The sequence below is a fragment of the Mandrillus leucophaeus genome, unplaced genomic scaffold, assembly GCF_000951045.1.
Source record: "Mandrillus leucophaeus isolate KB7577 unplaced genomic scaffold, Mleu.le_1.0 Scaffold91, whole genome shotgun sequence".
In the NCBI taxonomy this organism is placed as follows: Eukaryota; Metazoa; Chordata; class Mammalia; order Primates; family Cercopithecidae; genus Mandrillus; species Mandrillus leucophaeus.
In genome coordinates, this window is record NW_012109919.1 from 1,595,203 (window position 1) to 1,616,745 (window position 21,543).

General features: G+C 39.3%; 1 protein-coding gene and 1 pseudogene across 2 annotated transcripts in view; one reads left to right on the forward strand and one right to left on the reverse strand.

Annotated features, from left to right (window-relative positions):
- Positions 1-21,543, forward strand: part of FAM169B (family with sequence similarity 169, member B) — a 115,064-nt gene that overhangs the window by 75,530 nt on the left and 17,991 nt on the right. The gene's annotated exons all lie outside the window — the stretch shown is intronic.
- LOC105531807 lies at positions 6,185-6,671 on the reverse strand (annotated as a pseudogene). Its single transcript, XR_001004860.1, has one exon. The product of XR_001004860.1 is annotated as a mitochondrial import receptor subunit TOM20 homolog pseudogene (transcript).

A 21,543-nucleotide genomic window follows, 5' to 3' on the forward strand; every position in this document is an offset into this window, starting at 1 on the left:
GCAAACATGGTCAAAAGCATGTCCCTTTAATTTCCAGGCAGTGCCATGTCCCCTCTAAAAAACACCTAATTGTAGTTAATGGTATAAAATTCATTTCTTTCCTTCAGTGTTACTAGTTAGTTGTCAGGAAAAATACCAGTGCTAATAGCTGACATGTGGAGCAAAAGCACCTTGGATGCCAAGATTTATAGACATTACCTCAGAAGAGCGGGAGTCCGGCCATGATAACAAAGTTAGGGTGAAAATCTCTGACTTGAAGGCAGTCACCAGTGATAAGTGTGGGACTAGTACCATTTTGCTGAAGGGATTTGTCTCGTCTTTTTTATTTATTTATTTATTTATTTTTTTTTGAGGCAGGGTCTTGCTTGATGTCGCTCAGGCTGGAGTACAATCATGGCTCACTGCAGCCTCAACTTCCCTGGTAGTTGGTGATCTACCTCAGGTGATCCTGCCGCCTCAGCCTCCTGGGTAGTTGGGACTCCAGCCACATCTGGCTAATTTTTGTATTTTTTGTAGAGATGGGGTTTTGCCATGTTGCCCAGGCTGGTCTCGAGCTCCTGAGTTTAAGCCATCTGCCCGCTGCAGCCTCCCAAAGTGCTGGGATTGCAGGTGTGTGCCACTGCGCCTGGCCACCAGTTTTCTTCTTTAAAGTTGCTTTCTTTTTTTTATTCTTTCTTTTCTTCTCTCTCTCTCTCTCTTTTTTTTTTTTTTTGAAATGGGATCTCTTTGTCATCCAGGATGGAGTGCAGGGTCGTGATCATAACTCACTGCTGCCTCAAATTCTTGGGCTCAAGTGATTCTCCTGCCTCAGCCTCCCAAAGTGCTGGGATTACAGGCATGAACCACCATGCCTGGCCTCTTTATTTAATTTTTAAAGGCTGTCAACATCTCTCACCTAACTAATTCCAGCCCCATCATTTGGTTGTCAAAAAGTTCTCAATTTTAACAAAAATCAATCTACTCAGTAAACTGCCATGGATGTACTATGAGTTAGATGTTTTTCTCTGGCGCTAAAGATGCTGAATTTGGTTCTGAGCCATGTTCACATTGTGTGTGTCCTTGACCTGTCCAGGATGCGATAAATTTGTGTTTCTCACTTTTTTGTTTTTTCCTCAGTGAGATACAGCAGTTTCTCATCCAGACCACTTCTTCATTTCTTGGTTAATTATTTGCAAAGTCAGTCGTAGCTTTAGCCCCTGTGGCTTTCATCTCCTTTCCTCACGACAGCCTTTGCCCTCAGATTTTGATGCCCTTTCACTTTTTTGAATGGTCATGTTCTTTCGCCATTTAAGATAGACCAAGGGATCTAGAGAAAAATTAAAATGAAAAGGAAGCTTTTTGTAAATCCTCTTTCCTGGGAGACTCATCAGTGGTCATTTTCTACCAAATGGCTGTTTTGAATCTGTAACGAAATCATTTGTGGTGTAGACATCCTACTAATAATAACAAAAACTGTTAACAGATTCCAGCTTGATGTGTGAAACCACAGGTAGGTGGCAGAAAGAGCTTGACCTTGGTCTTGCCTGGTCCCGCTGCTATTCCTGGAGGCAGTGATACCAAGGGTCCTGATTCTGGGGAGGGACGCAGGGGTTGTCTGCAACTGCCATGCTCTTCCCCAGGCAGATTCAGAGCCTTGGAGGAGAGGGAGGACCTAAGGATGCTGAGCTGAGGCAGGTCAGACTGGGTGCTTGAATTCTGCCTTTTCATTTCTGATGGATCCCACAAATTCAGTGAAAAGTTCCCTGAAGCTGCTTGTGAGGTCACATTATTTCCATCAATGAACTGGTTTTCGAAGTGGCAATGGCTGTTAGTTACTCTGCAATTTAGTGGATTTAAAAAGTGTCAAACGTGTGTTGTGGCTCGCATCTGTAATCCCAGCACTTTGGGAGGCCAAGGTGGGCAGATTGCTCGAGCTCAGGAGTTTGAGATCAGCCTGGGCAACATGGTGAAACCTCATCTCTACTAAAAGTACAAAAACCAACTGGGCATGGTGGTGCACGCTTGTGGTCCCAGCTACTCAGGAGGCTGAGGTGGAAAGCACTTGAGCCGAGGTCATGCCACTGCACTCCATCCTGGGTAAAAGAGTGAGACCCTGTCTCAAAAAAAAAAAAAAAAAAAAAAAAAAAAGTGTCAAACCTGTAGAAAATAAAATAAATAAAGCAAATGTGTTTTTCAGGTGTTCATTGCCAACTTTAAACATTTTTTACTACCTTTTTATGGATTAACATTTTTAGGGAGACAGAATGAGGGATGCAATCAATATATATATTACCAGCAGCAATGTCTGAGAGTTATAGTTGCACCACATCCTTGCTAGTACTTGGTATTGTCAGTCTTTTTCATTTTAGCCAGTCCATAAGGTGTGAAGTGGTGGCTGATTTTGGTTTTAATTCACATTTCACTATTTCACTAATGATGGATGATATTGAACATGTGCTTATTTGATGGTCATATAACTTGTTTGATGAAGAGTCTGTTCAAATATTTTTGCCCATTTTTAGTTGTTTTTTAAATTATTGAGCTTCAAAAACTCTTTAAATGTTTTAGATAAAAGCTTTTTATCAGATATATGTTTTGAAAACATTTTCATTTTGATGACAGTGGTTTTCAAAGAGCAAAAGTTTTAAATGTTGAAGAAGTCTAATTGATCAATTTTCACTATTTTTCAGTTGAAAATATTTTCTAAAATACTTTGTGATTTCTAAGGGTTCTTTAAAAGTGAGTTTTTAATTTCCAGATATTTGGGGGCTATCTCTGATGTTTTATTTTTTGTTGATTTCTAATTTAATTCTGCTGCAGTAAGAGAATATAGTCTGCTATATTTTAATAATCTGAAAACGAGAGTTGTTTTATGACCTAGTGTGTGGTCTATCTTTGGGAACATTCTGTGGGGACTTAAAAGAGTATATTCTGCAGTTGTTGGGTGTAATGTTTAGAACTGTCAGGTTACAGTGATTGGTGGTGTCATTCATATCTGCAAGGGAGCAAGAGTGGGGAGGAGACATGCTCTTTTAAACAGTTGCTATCCAGTGTCGTTTTCCTTCAGGCCAAAATACTTCTGATACAGGTTGGATATTTGTCCCCTCCAAATCTCAGGTTAAAATGTGACCCCTATTGTTGGAGATGGAGATGGGGCCTACTGAGAGGTGTCTGGGTCATGGGGACAGATCTCTCATGAATGACTTGGCACCTTCCCTGTGATACTGAGTGAGTCTAGCTGTATTAGTTCATACTAGAGCAGATTGTTTAAAAAAGCATGGCACCTCCCATCCCTCTCTTGCTCTCTCTCTCTCCATGTGACACGGCTGCTCTCCTTTGCCTTCCACCATGAATGGAAGCTTCCTGAGGCCCCACCAGAAGCAGATGCTGGTGCCATGCTTCTAGTACAGCCTGCACAACCAGGAACCAAATAAACCTCCCTTCTTTACAAATTACCCAGCCTCAGGTATTCTTTTATAGCAGCACAAAACAGACTAATACAGCTTCCCTTAATTTTTCAATCGACCTAGCAGCGAATTATAGATGGCAGATGAATCTGAATCACCTTTGTAAAGTCAGTTCTATTGACCACCATTATTTTTTTTCCTGAGTAAGGGTCACACTTTCCTGTTTCTTTGCATATTTAGTAATTTTTGGTTGAAAACTAGTCATTGCAGCAACTGATTTTTTTTTTTTTTTCCCTGAGGATTTTGAGATTTTTGTTTTAGCAGGCATTGAACTTCCCTGGATTTAAACTGCAATCACCTCCCTCCTTTGACATGTGGGTATTACAGGTCTCTCCCTTAACATGTGGGGACCACAATTCGAGATGAGATTTGGGTGAGGACACAGAGGTCTAATCCTGTGTAGTTCCATCTTTCAAGAGTGGGTATCTCTCTGGGCTCTGACTTCTTTTTTGCCGGATCCCTTGGGGTCTGCCCCACTCATATGTAGACTAGCTATAAGCCAGATTTGGGAAGTTTATGCTCTGAATTTGGGTCTCACTAATTCTGTGGTTCTCATGCTGCTAGGGCTTCCTCATTAAATTTCTGCTTCTTTTCCCATCCTGAATTCTGATATTTGACACATTTAGCTGGTAAGGCTGCGATTTTTCCCACCAATGTTTTTTTTTGTAGCCTTGCAGGTGGAATTAATCCTGTGGCTGGTAAGCTGTAAACTCACAGGTTCTACCGATTTTGGTTGCAGTTTTCTGAAAGTAAATTTTCCTCTAGCTTCTTTTTTGTTTTTTTCTGAGATGGAGTCTCACTCTGTTGCACAGGCTGGAGTGCAGTGGCACAATCCGGGCTCACTGCAAACTCCGCCTCCCGGGCTCACGCCATTCTCCTGCCTCAGCCTCCCGAGTAACTGGGACTACAGGCGACCGCCACCACGCCTGGCTAATTTTTTGTATTTTTTTAGTAGAGACAGAGTTTCACGGTGTTAACCAGGATGGTCTCGATCTCCTGACCTCGTGATCCACCTGCCTCGGTCTCCTAAAGTGCTGGGATTACAGGCGTGAGCCACTGCGCCCAGCCAATTTTCCTCTGGCTTCTCTCTGCTTTTGGATATCTTGCAGTTTCTTTAAATATTTTATTAAATTTATTTTTTTAATAGTTATTATATGTAGGGATTTGCAGGACCACTTCATCTCACCAGCATTATCTAATATTCTGTTCATGCATAGAACATAGAATTTTGTTCCTTGCTTTCCCATCTCTTCCTGTAAGTTGAGAGAGGGATCTATTTAGATGAATTAAAAAACGGTTGCTATGCATGCAGGTAAATTAAACAAAAAGTAATTTTGATAGTGATTAGGTATATTTTGTGATATTTTGTTATTTTACATATGTAAGTTAAGAAAATTTGCCAGTGAGTACATGTGGTTTAATTGACTATAGGAAGGGTTTGTAGTTCAAAAGTTCAGAACAGTTATTGATGCTTCTTCAGCCTTGGCTCTGTCTTGGTGCCTGCCACAGTGTTATGTGGTGGTGCTGTATTGGTGTTTGAGAGATGCGCACAGCAAATGGCATGCTTCCTCACTTTTCAGTACAACAGTTTCTCTTCGTAAGCTTAGATCCATATGATTCAGAATGTCTGTTAATTTAGCCTGGACTTGGCTGAAGTTTATAATTTCATTCTGTGAGGAAAACAAAACGTACAAATTCATTGCATAAATAGGATCACAGGGGCCAGGTTTTACCTACTGATATGGTTTGGATTTGTGGCCCCGCCCAAATTTCATGTCCAATTGTAACCCCCAGTGGTGGAGTGGGGGCCCAGTGGGAAGTAATTGGGTCATGGGGTGGACTTCCCCCTGTTGTTCTCATGATGTGAATGAATTCTCAAAAGTTCTAGCTGTTTAAAAGTGCGTAGTACCTTCCCTTTCAGTTTCTCTTCCTTCTGCTCTGGCTGTGTAAGATGTGCCTGCTTCCTCTTTGCCGTCGGCCATGATTGAAAGTTTCTTGAGGTCTCCCGAGCCATGCTTCCTGTACAGCCTGTAGAACCCTGAGCTACTCAAACCTTTTTTCTTATAAATTACCCAGTTTCAGGTATTTCTTTATAGCAATGTGGGAACAGACTAATACGCCTACTGAAGGGTATATTTTGTTTCTTTTCTTTCTTTCTTTCTTTTTTTTTTTGAGATGGAGTCTTGCTTTGTCACCCAGGATGGAGTGCAGTGGCACAATCTCTGCTTACTGCAACCTCTGCCTCCCAGGTTCAAGTGATTCTCCTGCCTCAGCCTCCTGAGTAGCTGGGATTACAGACACGTGCCACCACGCCAAGCTAATTTTTGTATTTTTAGTAGAGACGGGGTTTCACCATGTTGGCCAGGTTGGTCTGGAACTCCTGACCTTGTGATCTGCCCTCCTCAGCCTCCCAAAGTACTGGGATTACAGGCATGAGCCACCACGCCTGGCAGAGTATACATTGTTTCTAAGCATTTTAGCTATACCTTTTCTGTCTGCAAGTAACTTTAAATCTTATTTTTTATTTTTTAGTAACTCACAGTGTATTTATAAAATGAATAAAAAGTGTATAAAATGAATAAAAAGTGTATCTACCAAAATACACTTTTCACTGGGAAAAATAAATAAAATAGACAAATGGATCTACACAAAGTAAACATTAACTTTGGTAGATTTCAGTGTAGTTCATATTTGCCCTTATTCCCCCAGAGCTACTCGACTACCAAAAATTTAAAAAATATTTTTAACTGAGATTTTATTATGTTGACATTTGTTTCTCATTCCACATCATCTTCAGCCAAGCTCTGAGCACTTACAATTCTCTGACTAATTGTTGGGAGCTTAGTCAGAAGCATCTGGAACACTGGTGGTGGAAGAGTTTGCTGTAAGACCTGCGGTAACTGCTGTGGCTGTCCACATACAACAATTGCATTTGTGATATGGTCTACGCCCTTCTCATATTCACCTTGAACTAGTAACTCTTCACCAAGCTGTATTTCTTCAAGGAAGAACTTCTTTAAAGTCAGGTAACTTTAAAGCATCTTTAAAGTCAGGTAACTTGGAAAGCCCAGCTCTCTCCTTGGCAAGCTTCTGTTTCTTTCTTCGTTCTCAAAGCCTGTTCTTGAAGTTGGGGTCACTTCGTCTTTTGCGGTCGAAGTAGATGCAGTACCCAATAAGAAGGGCTCCGCATACACCGGCGGCGATGGCGCTGTTCCGACCCATCATCTTCTCTACGACGCTGAGCGTGGACGGTGGCGGCAGAGATGGCGAAGGAGTGGTGGGCCACGAACCCTCAGAGCGGTTGGCGCAGCTCACACCCGACGGCCGCGGGCCAGGAACTAAATCTTATTTTTAAAAGTTGTAGCGTAAAATTCGTTTTCGGGGGGCTTTACAACTCTGTGAATTTTAACCCATGTATAGGTTTGAATAACCACAACCACAATGAAAATAAACAATAGTTTCATTACCTCCCCCATACGCTTCATCCCCCCTTCCCATAACCCCAGCAACCACTGGTCTGTTCTCCATCACTACAGTTTTGTCTCTTTTAGAATATCCTATATGTGAAATCAGGCGGTGTTTAGCCATTGGAGACTGACTTCTTTCACTCAGCATAGTGCCTTTGAGATTCATTCACAATAATGTGTGTATCAGTAGTTTGTGTCCAATTACTGCTGAAGAGCCCAGTCAGTTTTCAAACAAGTGAGTGCCTTCATACAGAATAAACAAGATATTTTCAGGTAGACCCCTCTTTGGACACATTTTGCTAATAGGGTGGTTTGAGTTTCTCCCTTTGTTTGATGGTTCTGTAATTGTCTTTCTTACAAAATATTGACACTTCAGCCATTCACTATTTCATGTTGAAATTTTCCCTAGGTAATCAAAATTGTGAGGTTTTACTTTAACTTTTGCTTTAAAACCACCATTCCACAAAACTGTTAGCATTCAAGGGAAGAAAATACTGGACTGGGGAGTGGAGAGTCGGCCAATTTAAGGCAGAGCTAGTAAGTATTTTGGTTTTGTGTAAAAATCTAAAAAGAACACCTTTGCATTTCAGATGCCTGAAAGCCCAACACAAATGATTCCTGAAAGTCCTTAAACAAATACAAGGGCAACACTTAAAAATATTAAACTAGGTGATTTGGAGCCCAGGCAAGCATGGGACCTGTGAGACGACAGTGACACTGTGGAGTGGGACTCAGACCTGCCTGTCACCAGGGCCTTCTGTTCTCTGTCTTCCCCAGACACCAGGCCCACAGGGACCTCCTGTACTGTTGTCCCATCAAGCAGGGACCCCCTTGCCGTCTTCCGGACTTTAGTAGAAGCATAGCAAAAAATGGAGGGGCAAGAGTGCAGTGTTGTTTCAGGTACCAAGTCTGCCACCCAAAGAGAAGGGACTTGCCACTGCAAGGAACAGAGGCCTACTCCTGGAATTACAGGAAGGGAGGGCACTGGAAGAGGGCAAGGGAAGTTCGTGGGGGTGCTGCCTGGCTTCTAAGGCCGGGATGGTGACCCCACAGCTGCTAGTGGGGTGCTACTCTGCTAGTCTCTTTGCAGACCAGCTTCCTTTACTTACTGAAGTTTCTTGCTCCCTTAGAATGTTGACTTTAGTTTGCTGTGATGCCAGCCTGGCTTCTAACTGTACTGCTTTCAAGGGCCGGGACCTACTATAGTGCTAGTCCAGCTGGCTGGTGGATTGGTTTCTTATGGATGGATCATGGGTCCACCTTTTGCTCAACTGTGGTCAAGTGGCTGGGTGCTGTGGATCAGAGATGGCTGTCTAGCCCTGTCTCTTTAACTGAGGCTACGGTGGGGCAATTTTAAAGAAGAGCTACGGGTTTGGCAGATATCCCATAATAATCCATGGAGGAATCCTGGTGGTCTCACCTAAAAGTATTCTGGTGTCATGGGCTGGAATACTCTTAGTCAAGACCACCAGGCAGCCCTTTGTTGACAACTCTAATTTTTAGAACCCCCCCAGAGGACACAGCTTTGTGCTGCTCATGTAGTGTAGGATACAGGAATTCCGAGCTCTTCCCCAGACTTACTGAATCAGAAACTCTGCAGTGGGGCCCAGCAGTCTGTGTTAACAAGCCCTGCAGGTGATTCTCATGTACTTTAAAGTGTGAGAACCACTGACCTAAGGCACACATTCTCAGCAAGGAGGTATTGCCCCCAATGAGACAGTGATTTGTTCTTGGGGAGCAAAAAAAATCCTAGATATTTACAGTCATTTGTGGCTTTTCAAAGATCAACATTATTTAACAAAGTCTTATTTTTTATTAGTATTTAATTAAAAATGTCTTAAAAGGCTACTTGAATTGGCCATAATGAAAAATGTTTAAGAAACACTGATCTAGGGTATATAACTTGAACTGGGCTTTCCACCTGTGGAGTAGGCACGAGTTCAGCATTCCTAGGTAATGACCAAGCTCAACTGTTTTGCTAAATGACTGTAGCCGTTTATATTCTCACCAGCAGAAGGTTGAAGGCTTTGTTGCTCCTTATCTTTGCCAACACTTGGTATTGTCCAGCGTTTTAGTGGTTGCTGATCTGATGGTTATGAAATGATATCTTATTTTAAAGTCTTTTTCCAATTGTTTCTAATATATAGTTGTTGTTTTTTTTTTTGAGATGGAGTTTTGGTCTGTTGCCCAGGTGTGCAGTGGCGTGATCTCGGCTCACTGCAACCTCCGCCTCCCGGGTTCAAGTGATTCTCCTGCCTCAGCCTCCTGAGTAGCTGGGACTACAGGCACACGCCACCACCCTGGCTAATTTTTTGTATTTTAGTAGAGACAGGGTTTCACCGTGTTGCCCAGGCTGGTCTCAAAATCCTGAGCTCAGGCAATCTGCCTGCCTTGGCCAATATATAGATTTTTAAGTATTGATTTTGGGTTTGTCAGTCTTGCTAAAATCTCCTATTAATTCTATAATTTTTTGGTGGTTTCTTTGCTTTTTGTTCCCAATTTTTTTATTGTAGTAAAATACACATAAAATAAAATGCATCTTACTTATTTTTAAGTGTATGGTTCAATGGTATTAAATATATTGATGATGTTGTATAACCATCACCACTATCCATCTCCAGAACACTTTCCATATTATAAAATGGAAACTGTACCCATTAAACAATAACTCGCCATTTCACTCTTTCTCCAGTTCTTGAAACTACCATTTTACTTTGTTTGAATCTGACGATGTTAAGTGCCTCATATAAGTGGAATCACTCAGTATTTTTCCTTCTGTGACTGGCTTATTTCACTTAGCATAATGTCCTCCAGTTTCACCTGTGTTATAGCATGTGTCAGAATGTCCTTCCTTTTTAAAACTGAATAATATTCCACTGTATGTATATGCCACATATTGCTTATTGATTCATTTGTTAGTGGACACTTGGATTGCATCCATGTTGTAGCTGTTGTGAATAATGTTGCTGTAAACATGGGTATACAAATATCTCTTTGAGACTCTGGTTTAGGCATACACTCAAAACTGGAATTGCTGGATCATGTGGCAATTCTAGGTTTCATTTTTTGAGGAACCGCCGCACTGTTTCCCATGGTGGCTGTACCACCTTACATTCTTACCAACAGTGCACAAGGGTTGTAATTTCTCCCCATTTTTTCTAACACTTATTTCTTTATGGTAACCATCCTAATGGATGTGAAGTGGTATCTCGTAGTTTTGATTTGCATTTCCCTAAAGATTACTGAGCATGTTTTTACATGCTTATTGGCCGTTTGTATATCTTCTTTGGAGAAGTATTTATTCAAATCCTTTGCTTATTTTTTGTATTGGTTGTGTGTACATAATTAAAAAAATTTTTTTAAATTACATAATCTATACATATTTCTTTTTTGCGACAGAGTCTCACTGTTTCACCCAGGCTGGAGTGCAGTGGCACGATCTCGTTTCACTGCAAGCTCCGCCTCCTGGGTTCACGCCATTCTCCTGCCTCAGCCTCCTGAGTAGCTGGGACTACAGGCGCCTGCCACCACGCCCAGCTAATTGTTTGCATTTTTAGTAGAGATAGGGTTTCACTGTGTTAGTCAAGTTGGTCCTGATCTCCTGACCTTGTGATCCACCCACTTTGGCCTCCCAAAGTGCTGGGATTACAGGAGTGAGCCACCACGCCTGGCCATAATCTATACATATTTCAAGACATCATGTTGTACACCAAAGACATATACAATATTTCCTGGCAATTAAAAAATATTAATTTAAAAAATACTCATATTCAAATTGTGAATTTATCTCAAATTCATACGAAGCACAATGGTGGTTTGAAGAACTAGAGGGAGAGGGAAACAGGGAGTTACTGTTTAATGGGTACAGAGTTTCCATTTATAATATGGAAGGAGTTCTGGACATGGATGGTGATGATGGTTACATAACATTATTCATATTTAAAGTTTTTTAAATTGACAGATATATATATATATTTTTTGGTGTACAACAGGATGTTTTGAAATATGTATAGATTGTGGAATGGCTAAATCAAACTAATTAATATATGTATTACCTCACATATTTATCAGTAATTTGTAGTGAGAACACTTAAAATCTACTCTCATAACAATTTTCAAGTATACTATATGTTGTTATTAACTGTAGTCACCATGTTGTACAGTAGATTTCTTAAGTCATTCTCCTGTGTATGTGAAATTTTGTATCTTTTGACCAACATCTTCCCAGTTTCTCCCCACCTCTAGCCCTTGGTAACCACCATCCTACTCTCTGCTTCTATGAATTGGACTTTTTTAGATTCTACATGTAAATGAGATCATGCACCCATTTTTAAAATGGGTTATTTGTTTTCTTGCTATTAGGTTGTCTGCATTCCTTATATGTTTTAGATATTGACCCTTCATCTGATGTATGCTTTGCAAATATTCTCCCGTTCTGTAGGCTGCCTTTTCATTCTGTTGATTGTTTCTTTTGTTATGCAGAAGCTTTTTAGTTTGATGTAGTCCCCTTTGGGTATTTTTGCTTTTGTTGCCTATGCTTCAGGATCATATTAAAAAAAAAACCATTGTCCAGACCAATGTCATGGAGCTTTCCATGACATTATAGTAGTTTTACAGGTTTCAGCCTTACATTTAAATCTTTAATCCAGTTTGAGTTGGCTTTTGTATATGATGTGAGATAAGAGCCTAATTTCATTCTTTTGCATGTGGATATCCTGTTTTCCCAACACCATTTAGTGAAATGACTGTCCTTTTTCCAATGTGTGTTCTTGGCATCTTTGTCAAAAATCAACTGATTGTACATATGTGAGTTCATTTCTGGGCTCCCTGTTGTGTTCCATTGGTGTATCAGTCTGTTTTTATGTCAGTTCTATGCTATTTTGATTACTATAGTTTTGTATATGTTTTAAAATCACAGAGTGTGATGCCTGTGGCTTTATTCTTTCTGATTAAGATCACTTTGAGTATTTGGGTCTTTCGTGGTTCTATACAAATTTTAGGATTTTTTTTCTATATCTGTGAAAAATGTCATTGGAATTTTGAGAGAGAACGTGTTGAATCTACAGATAACTTTGGGTAGCAGGGACATTTCAACAGTATTAATTTTTCCAATCCATGAACATGGGATAATTTTCATTTATTTGTGTCTTCTTCAATTTCTTTCATCAGTGTTACAGTTTTCATTGTATAGAATTTTATCTCTTTTGTTAAATTTATTCCTAAGGTATTTTGTTTTTGTTTTATTTGTTGTAGCTATTGTAAATGAGATTGTTTCCTTAATTTCTCTTTTGGATGGTTCATTGTTAGTGTGTAAAAACACTACTGATTTTTGTATGTTGATTTTGTATCCTGTAAATTTATTGAATTTATTTATTAGTTCTAATAGTTTTTTTTAACATAGTCTTTAGGATTTTTTTTATATATAAGATTGTATCAGCTGGGCACAGTGACTCATCCCTGAAATCTCAGCACTTTGGGAGGCCAAGGCCAGAGGCTCACTTGAGCCCAGGAGTTTGAGAGACCAACCTGGGTAACATAGGGAGACCCTGTCTCTACAAAAAAAATCAAAAAGTAATTAGCCAGGTATGGTGGTGTGCCTGTTGTCCCAGCTCCTTGGGAGGCTGAGGCGGGAGGATTGCTTGAGCCTGGGAGTTTTAGGCTACAGTGAGTTATGATCATGCCAGTGCACTCCAGCCTGGTTGACAGAGTGAGACCCTGTCTCAAAAATAAAAGAGAAAGAAAGGAAAAGAAAGAAAGAAGGAAGGAAGTAAAGAAAGAAAGAAAGGAAGGAAGGAAGGAAGGGAAGGAAGGAAAAGAAAAGAAGAAAGAAAGAGAAAGAAGAAGGAAGGAAGGAAAAGAAAGAAAATAAAAAAGAAAGAAAAAGAAAGAAAAGAAAGACAAAGTAAAGGTTATGTCATCTGCTGCAGAGACAATTTAACTTCTTGCTTTCCAGTTTGGATGGCTTTTATTTCTTTCTCTTGCCGCATTGCTGTGGCTAGTACTTCTAGTACTATGTTGAATAGAAGTGGCAAGAGTGAATATCCTTGTTATTGATCTTAGAGGACTATCTTGCAGCTTTTCACTGTTGAATATGATGTAAGCTATGGACTTGCAGATTTTTTTATGTTGTTGAGGCTGAATGGTTCTTTATATTTTCTAGATATTAATCCCCACTTTAGTCTGTTTGTGGTGCTATAACAAAATACCGCAGATTGGGTAATTATGAGCAATAGAAATTTATTTCTCACAGTTCTAGAGGCTGAGAAGTCTAAGATCAAGATACTAGCAGGTTCAATGTATAGTGAGGACCCAAATGAGTCCTGCCATTTGCCTCCAAATGGCGTCTTGTTAATGTATCTTCCTGAGGGGATGAATGCTGTGTCCTCACATGGTGAAAGGATGGAAAGGGGAGAAAAGGGCCCCTTTCCACTCAATCCCTCCAGTCCTTTCATAGGGGTGCCAATCTCATCCATGAGGCTGAAGCCTTCAGGGCCTAATTACCCTCTAAAGGCCCTATCTCTTAATACTATCACTTTGGTGATTAAGTTTTAATATATGAATTTTGGGGGACACATTCAGACCATAACAATCTCTCTTCCTGATCCAGCATACCATGTTACATTTAGTCCTCAAGTCTCTTTAGTCTACTCTTCCAATCTGAGACCTCTTCTTGGTTTTTCCTTGTTTTTCACCATCTGGACACTTTTGAGAAGTACTGGTCAGGTGATCTATAGAATGTCCGTTAATATATACTTGCCTGATGTTTACTCATTATTTGACTGTGGGGCTTTGAATTTGGGGGAAAAGGGAAGTACCTTTCTCCTCACATCATGTCAGAGAGGTGGGGTGCATGATATGAACATTACTACTAGTGATAACCCTGATCACAGTTAAGAGAGTGTCTGCTAGATTTCTCCACTGTAAAGTTACTCTTTTCCCTTTTTTATAATTGATATGTTACAATCTTTTTTAAAAAAATTAATCCATTGTATTTTTAAGAAATCAATTTTATTGAATATTTTTGAATAATTTTGAATAATTATTAATTGAATAATTCAATTTGTCAAATAATTTTTGCATTCCATAACATTTGCCAATTATAAGTGTATAAGTCAGTGATTTTTGGCACATTTAGAGAGTTGTGTAACCATCATCAAAATCCAGTTTTAGTACATTTCCATCACCCCTCCAAAAATACTGTCTGTTTGCTGTCAGTCTGTTTCCATCCCAGCTCCAAGCAATCACTGATCTGTTCTGTCTCTACCAACTTGCCTTTCCAGGACAGTTCACATAAATGGAATGATGAAATATGCAATCTTTTGCATCTGGTTTCTTTCTTTCTTTTTTTTGAGACGGAGTCTTGCTCTGTCGCCCAGGCTGGAGTGCAGTGGCGTGATCTCAGCTCACTGCAAGCTCTGCCTCCCGGGTTCATGTCATTCTCCTGCCTCAGCCTCCCGAGTAGCTGGGACTACAGGTGCCCACCACCACGCTTGGCTAATTTTTTGTATTTTTAGTAGAGATGGGGTTTCACCATGTTAGCCAGGATGTCTTGATCTTCTGACCTTATGATCCGCCTGCCTTGGCTTCCCAAAGTGCTGAGATTACAGGCCGGAGCCACTGCACCTGGCCGCATCTGGTTTCTTTTTCATTTAGCACAGTGTGTTCTCAAGGTTCATCCAAATTGTAGCATGTGTTAATATTTTGTTCCTTTTTATTGCTGAGTAGTATTCCATTGTATGAATATCACATTTTGTTTATGCATCTATCAGTTGATGGGTTGTTTCCACTTTTAGGCTATTATGAATTACCCTGCTATAAACATTCACAAACATGTCTTTGCATAGGCATTGTTTTCATTTCTTTTGGATAGGTTCCTAAGAGTAGAATTGCTGGGTCATTGGGTAAGCTTATGTTTGACTTCTTAAGTAACTGACAAACTGTTTCACAAAGTGGCTGTACCATAATACATTTCCATCAGCAGTAGATGAGGGTTTCAATTTCTCCACATCCTTGTCAACAGTTGTTATTGTGTTTTTATTATAGCCATTCTAGTAGGCCAAAAAGTGGCATTTCACTGTAGTTGTAACTTGCATTTCCCTAAGGACTTAGGGTGTGAAATATTTTTTAATTGATAAGTAGTCATTTGTGTGTTTTCTTTGAAGAAATGTCTGTTCAGATTTTCTGTCCATTTTTAATAGGGTTGTTTGTTTTCTTATTGAATTTAGAGTTCTTTATGTATTTTGAATCTAAGTCTTTTATCAGAAATGTGATTTGTAAACATTTTCTTGCAGTCTGTGGCTTGTTTTTTCATTTTCTTAGTGATGTCTTTTCTTTTTTTTAAATTTCTATAAGTTATTGGGGAACAGGTGGTGTTTGGTTACATGAGTAAGTTCTTTAGTGGTGATTTGTGAGATTTTGGTGCACCCATCACCTGGGCAGTATACACTGTACCCTATTTGTAGAATTTTATTTCTCACTCCCTTCCCTTCCTTTCCCCCTGAGTCCCCAAAGTCCATTGTGTCATTCTTACACCTTTGCATCATCATAGCTTAGCTCCCACTTATGAATGAGAACATATGTTTGGTTTTCCATTCCTGAGTTACTTCACCTAGAATAATAGTCTCCAGTCTCATCTGGGTCGCTACGAATGCCATTAGTTCATTTCTTTTATAATGTCTGAGTAGTAGTCCATCATGTGTATGTATGTGTATGTGTGTATATATCTCTCTCTCACAGTTTCTATATTCATTTGTTGATTGATGGGCATTTGGGTTGGTTCCCTGATTTTGTAATTGAGAATTGTGCTGCTATAAACACACATGTGCAAGTATCTTTTTTTTTTATTTTTTATAATGACTTCTTTTCCTCCGGGTAGATACCCAGTAGTGGGATTGCTGGATCAAATGGTAGTTCTACTTTTAGTTCTTTAAGGAATCTCCACACTGTTTTCCATAGTGGTTGTACTAGTTTACATTGCCACCAGCAGTGTAGAAGTGTTCCCTGTTCACCACAGCCACACCAACATCTACTACTTTTTGATTATGGCCATTCTTGCAGGAGTAAGGTGGTATTACATTGTGGTTTTGATTTGCATTGCCCTGATCATTAGTGATGTTGAGCATTTTTTTCATATATTTGTTGGCCATTTGTATATCTTCTTTTGAGAATTGGCTGTTCATGTCCTTAGCCCACATTTTGACGGGATTGTTTGTTTTTTTCTTGTTGATTTGTTTGAGTTCATTGTAGATTCTGGATATTAATCCTTTGTCAGATGTATAGATTGTGAAGATTTTATCTCACTCTGTGTGTTGTCTGTTTACTCTGCTGACTGTTCCTTTTGCCATGCAAAAGTTCTTTAGTTTAATTAAGTCCCAGCAATTTATCTTTGTTTGTATTGCATTTGCTTTTGGGTTCTTGATCATGAAACCCTTGCCTAAGCCAATATCTAGAGAGGTTTTTCCAATGTTATCTTCTAGAATTTTTATAGTTTTATGTCTTAGATTTAAGTTCTTGATCCATCTTGAATTGATTTTTATATAAGGTGAGAGATAAGGATCCAATTTCATTCTCCTACATGTGGCTAGCCAATTATCCCAGCACCATTTGTTGAAAAGAGTGTCCTTTCTCCACTTTATGTTTTTGTTTGCTTTGTCGAAGATCAGTTGGCTATAAGTATTTGGGTTTATTCTGGGTTCTCTATTCTATTCCATTGGTCTTTGTGCCTATTTTTATACCAGTACCATGCTGTTTTGGTGACTATGGCCTCATAGTGTAGTTTGAAATCAGGTAATGTGATGCCTCCATATTTCTTCTTTTTGCTTAGTCTTGCTTTGGCTATGCAGGATCTTTTTGGTTCCATATGAATTTTTTCTAATTCTGCAAAGAATGATGGTGGTATTTTGATGGGAAATACATTGAATTTGTAGATTGCTTTTGGCAGTATTGTCATTTTCACAATATTGATTCTACCCATCCATGAGCGTGGGATGTGTTGCCATTTGTTTGTGTCATCTATGATTTCTTTCAGCAGTGTCTTGTAGTTTTTCTTGTAGAGGTTTTTCACCTTCTTGATTAGGTGTATTCCTAAGTATTTCTTTTTTTTTTGCAGCTATTATAAAAGGGGTTGAGTTCTTAATTTGATTCCCTGCTTGGTTGCTGTTGGTGTATAGAAGAGCTAGTGATTTGTGTATATTAATTTTGTATCTGGAAGCTTTGCTGAATTCTTCCATCAGTTCTAGGAGCTTTCTAGAGGAGTCTTTAGGGTTTTCTAGGTAAACGAGTATATCATCAGCAAATAGTGACAGTTTGACTTTCTCTTTACTGATGTGGATGCCCTTTATTTCTTTCTCTTGTCTGATTGCTTGGTTAGGACTTCCAGAGTTTGGCTATGTTGAAGAGGAGTGGTGAGAGTGGGCATGCTTGTTTTGTTCCAGTTCTCAGAGGGAATGCTTTCAACTTTTCCCCATTCAATATTATGTTGGCTGTGGGTTTGTCATACATGGCTTTAATTATATTGGAGTATGTCCCTTGTGTACCGATTTTGCTGAGAGTTCTAATCATAAAGTGATGCTGGATTTTGTCTAATGCTTTTTCTGCATCTATTGAGATGATCATGTGAATTTTGTTTTTAATTCTGTTTATGTGATGTATCACATTTATTGACTCGTGTATGTTAAACCATCCTACATCCCTGGTATAAAACCCACTTGATCATGGTGGATTATCTTTTTGATATGTTGTTGGATGCGGTTAGCTAGTATTTTGTTAAGGATTTTAGCATCTATGTTCATCAGGGATTCGGTCTGTAGTTTTCTTTTTTGGCTATGTCCTTTCCTGCTTTTGGTGTTAGGGTGATATTGGCTTCATAGAATGATTTAGGGAGTGTTCCCTCTTTCTCTATTTTGTGGAATAGTGTCAGTAGGATTGGTACCAATCCTTCTGTAAATGTCTGGTAGAATTCTGCTGTAAATCCATCTGGTCCTGGACTTTTTTTGTTGGTCATTTTTAAATTGCCATTTCAATCATGCTGTTTGTTATCGGTCTATTCAGGGTATTTCATTCTTCCTGATTTAAGCTAGGAGGGTTGTATCTCTCCAGGAATTTATCCATCTCTTCTAGGTTTTCTAGTTTATGCATGTAAAGGTGTTCATAGTAGCCTTGAATGTTCTTTTGTATTTCTGTGGTGTCAGTTGTAGTATCTCCCATTTAATTTCTTATTGAGCTTATTTGGATTTTCTCTCTTCTTTTCTGGGTTAATCTTGCCAATGGTCTATCAATTTTATTCATCTTTTCAAAGAACCAGCTTTTTGTTTCATTTATCTTTTGTATTTTTTGTTTGTTTGTTTCAATTTCATTTAGTTCTGCTCTGATCTTGGTTATTTCCTTTTTTCTGCTGGGTTTGGGTTTGGTTTGTTCTTGTTTCTCTAGCTCCTTGAGGTGGTGTGACCTTAGACTGTCTGTTTATGCTCTTTCAGACTTTTTGATGTAGGTGTTTAGGGCTATGAACTTTCCTCTTAGCACTGCCTTTGCTGTGTCCTGGAAGTTTTAATAGGCTGTGTCACTATTGCTGTTCAGTTTGAAGAATTTTTAAATTCCCTTTAATTTCATTTTTGACCCAGTGATCATTCAGGAGCAGGTTATTTAATTTCCATGTATATGCATGGTTTTGGAGGTTCCTTTTGGAATTGATTTCCAGTTTTATTCTACTGTGGTCTAAGAGGGTGCTTGATATCATTTCAGTTTTCTTAATTTATTGAAGCTCATTTTATGGTCTATCATGTGGTCTGTCTTGGAGAAAGTTCCATGCACTGTTGAATGGAATGTATATTCTGTGGTTGTTGGATGGAATGTTCTGTATATCTGTTAAGTCCATTTGTTCCAGGGTATAGTTTAAATCCATTGTTTCTTTGTTGACTTTCTGTCTTGATGGCCTGTCTAGTGCTGTCAGTGGAGTATTGAAGTCCCTCACTATTATTGTGTTGCTGTCTATCTCATTTCTTAGGTTTAGTAGTAATTGTTTTATAAATTTGGGAGCTCTAGTGTTAGGTGCATATACGTTTAGGATTGTGATATTTTCCTGTTGGAAATAAAATTATCATTATTATAATGCCCCTCTTTGCCTTTTTTAACTGCTGCTGCTTTAGTTTGTTTTGTCTGATATAAGAATATTCTTGCTCGTTTTTGCCTGTAATGTCTGTTTCTACCCCTTTATCTTTAGTTTGTGTGAGTCCTTATTAAGTAAGTCTCTTGAAGACAGCAGATAGTTGGCTGATGAATTCTTATCCATTCTGCAATTCTGTATCTTTTAAGTGGACGATTTGGGCCATTTACATTCAATGTTAGTACTGAGATATGAGGTACCATTCCATTCGTCATGCTGTTTGTTGCCTGTATACCTTGGTTTTTTGTTTTTGTTTTTTTAAATTGTATTTTTGTTTTATAGGTCCTGTGAGATTTATGCTTTAAAGAGGTTCTGTTTTGATGTGTTCCTAGGATTTGTTTCAAGATTTAGAGGTCCTTTTAGCAGTTATTGTGGTGGTGGCTTGGTAGTGGTGAATTCTCTCAGCATTTGATTGACTGAAAAAGACTGTATCATTCCTTCATACATTAAGGTTAGTTTCACTGGGTACAAATTTCTTGGCTAATTGTTTTGTTTGAGGAGACTGAAGATAGGGCCCTAACCCCTTCTAGCTTGTAGGGTTTCTATGGAGAAATCTGCTGTTAATCTGATAGGTTTTCTTTTATAGGTTACCTGGTGCTTTTGTCTGACAGCTTTAAAGATTCTTTCCTTTGTCTTAACTTTAGATAACCTGAGGACAATGTGCCTAGGTGATGATCTTTTTGTGATGAATTTCCCAGGTGTTCTTTGAGGTTCTTGTATTTGGATGTCTAGGTCTCTAGCAAGACTGGGGAAGTTTTCCTCAATTATTTGCCCAAATATGTTTTCCAAACTTTTAGATTTGTCTCTTCCTCAGGAACACTGAATATTCTTAGGTTTGGTCATTTAACATAATCCCATATTTCTTGGAGGCTTTGTTCATATTTTCTTATTATTTTTTCTTTGTCTTGATGGATTGGGTTAATTTGAAGACCTTGTCTTTGAGCTCTGAAATTCTTTCTTCTCCTTGTTCAATTCTATTGCTGAGACTTTCCAGAGCATTTTGCATTCTATAAGTGTGTCCATTGTTTCCTGGAGTTTTGATATTTTTTATGCTATTTCCTTGAATATCTATTTTCTGCCTTCACTTCTTGTATCGTTTTTTTGGATTTCCTTACAATGGTCTTTGTCTTTCTCTGGTGCCTCCCTGATTAGCTTAATAACTAACCTCCTAAATTCTTTTTCAGGTAAATCAGGAATTTCTTCTCTGTTTGGGTCCATTGCTGGTGAGCTAGTGTGATTTTTTGGAGGTGTTAAATAACCTTGTTTTGTCATATTACTAGAATTGGTTTTCTGGTTCCTTCTCATTTGGGTAGCCTCTGTCAGAGGGAAGGGCTAGGGCTGAAGGTTTGTTTTGTCCCACAGGGTGTTCCCTTGATGTATTACTTTCCCCCTATTCCTATGGATGTGGCTTCCTGAGAGCTGAGCTGTAGTGATTGTTCTTTCTTTTCTGGATCTAGTCACCCAGCAAGTCCACCGGGCTCCAGCTGGTACTGGGGCTTGTCTGCAGAGTCCTGTGATGTGAACCATCTGTGGGTCTCTCAGTCGTGGATACCAGCACAGTATTTAGGGTGTCTCCTGGGTCCTGCAGGAGCAATCTGCTTCCTTCAGGGAGCCTGTGGGTCCTGTCAGGTTTCCTGATTTATTCCTGCAATTGTTCTGGAGCAGAAATTAACAATGCAAACCTCCACACGCTGCTCTGTCTGTCCCAGTCAGAGGTGCAATCTAGTCCTGCCTCCCGTCTGCCATGTTTCCCAGTGGTGTCTTTTGAAACAAAACATTTAAAACATTGATGAAGTTAGGTTTGTCAATTGATTGTATTTTTGGTGTTGAATCTAAGAACTCTTTGCCTAACCCAAGGTTGGGAAGATTTTTACTTTTTCCAAAAGCTTTATGGTTTTAGCTCTTACATTCATGTCTATGATCCATTTTGAATCATTTTTTGTGTGTGACGTATGGGTCCAACCTCACTTTATAAAATACCTAATACACTTAAAAATATGAATAGGCTTTATTTTTAGAACAGTTTTTAGATTTATAGAAAAATTGAACGGCAAGCACAGAGTTCCTCTGTATCCCCTTCCCCAACAGTTTCCCCTATTATTAACATATTGGGTTAGTGAGGTACATTTGTTCCAATTGACGAGCCAATATTGACATATGCATTAGTTTTCTAGGGCTTCCATAACAAAAGACCACAGACTGGGTGGCTTAAACTAGGGGTCCCCAGTCCTCAGGCCATGGACCGGTACCAGTCTATGGCCTGTTAGGAGCTGGGCTGCACAACAGGAGGTGAGTGGTGGGCGAGTGAGCGAAGTTTCATCTGTATTTACAGTCACTCCCATTGTTCACGTTACCACCTGAGCTCTGCCTCCTGTCAGATCAGTGGCAGCATCAGATTCTCATGAGAGTGCGGACCCTACTGTGAACTTCACATGTGAGGGATCTAGGTTGTGCTCTCCTTATGAGAATC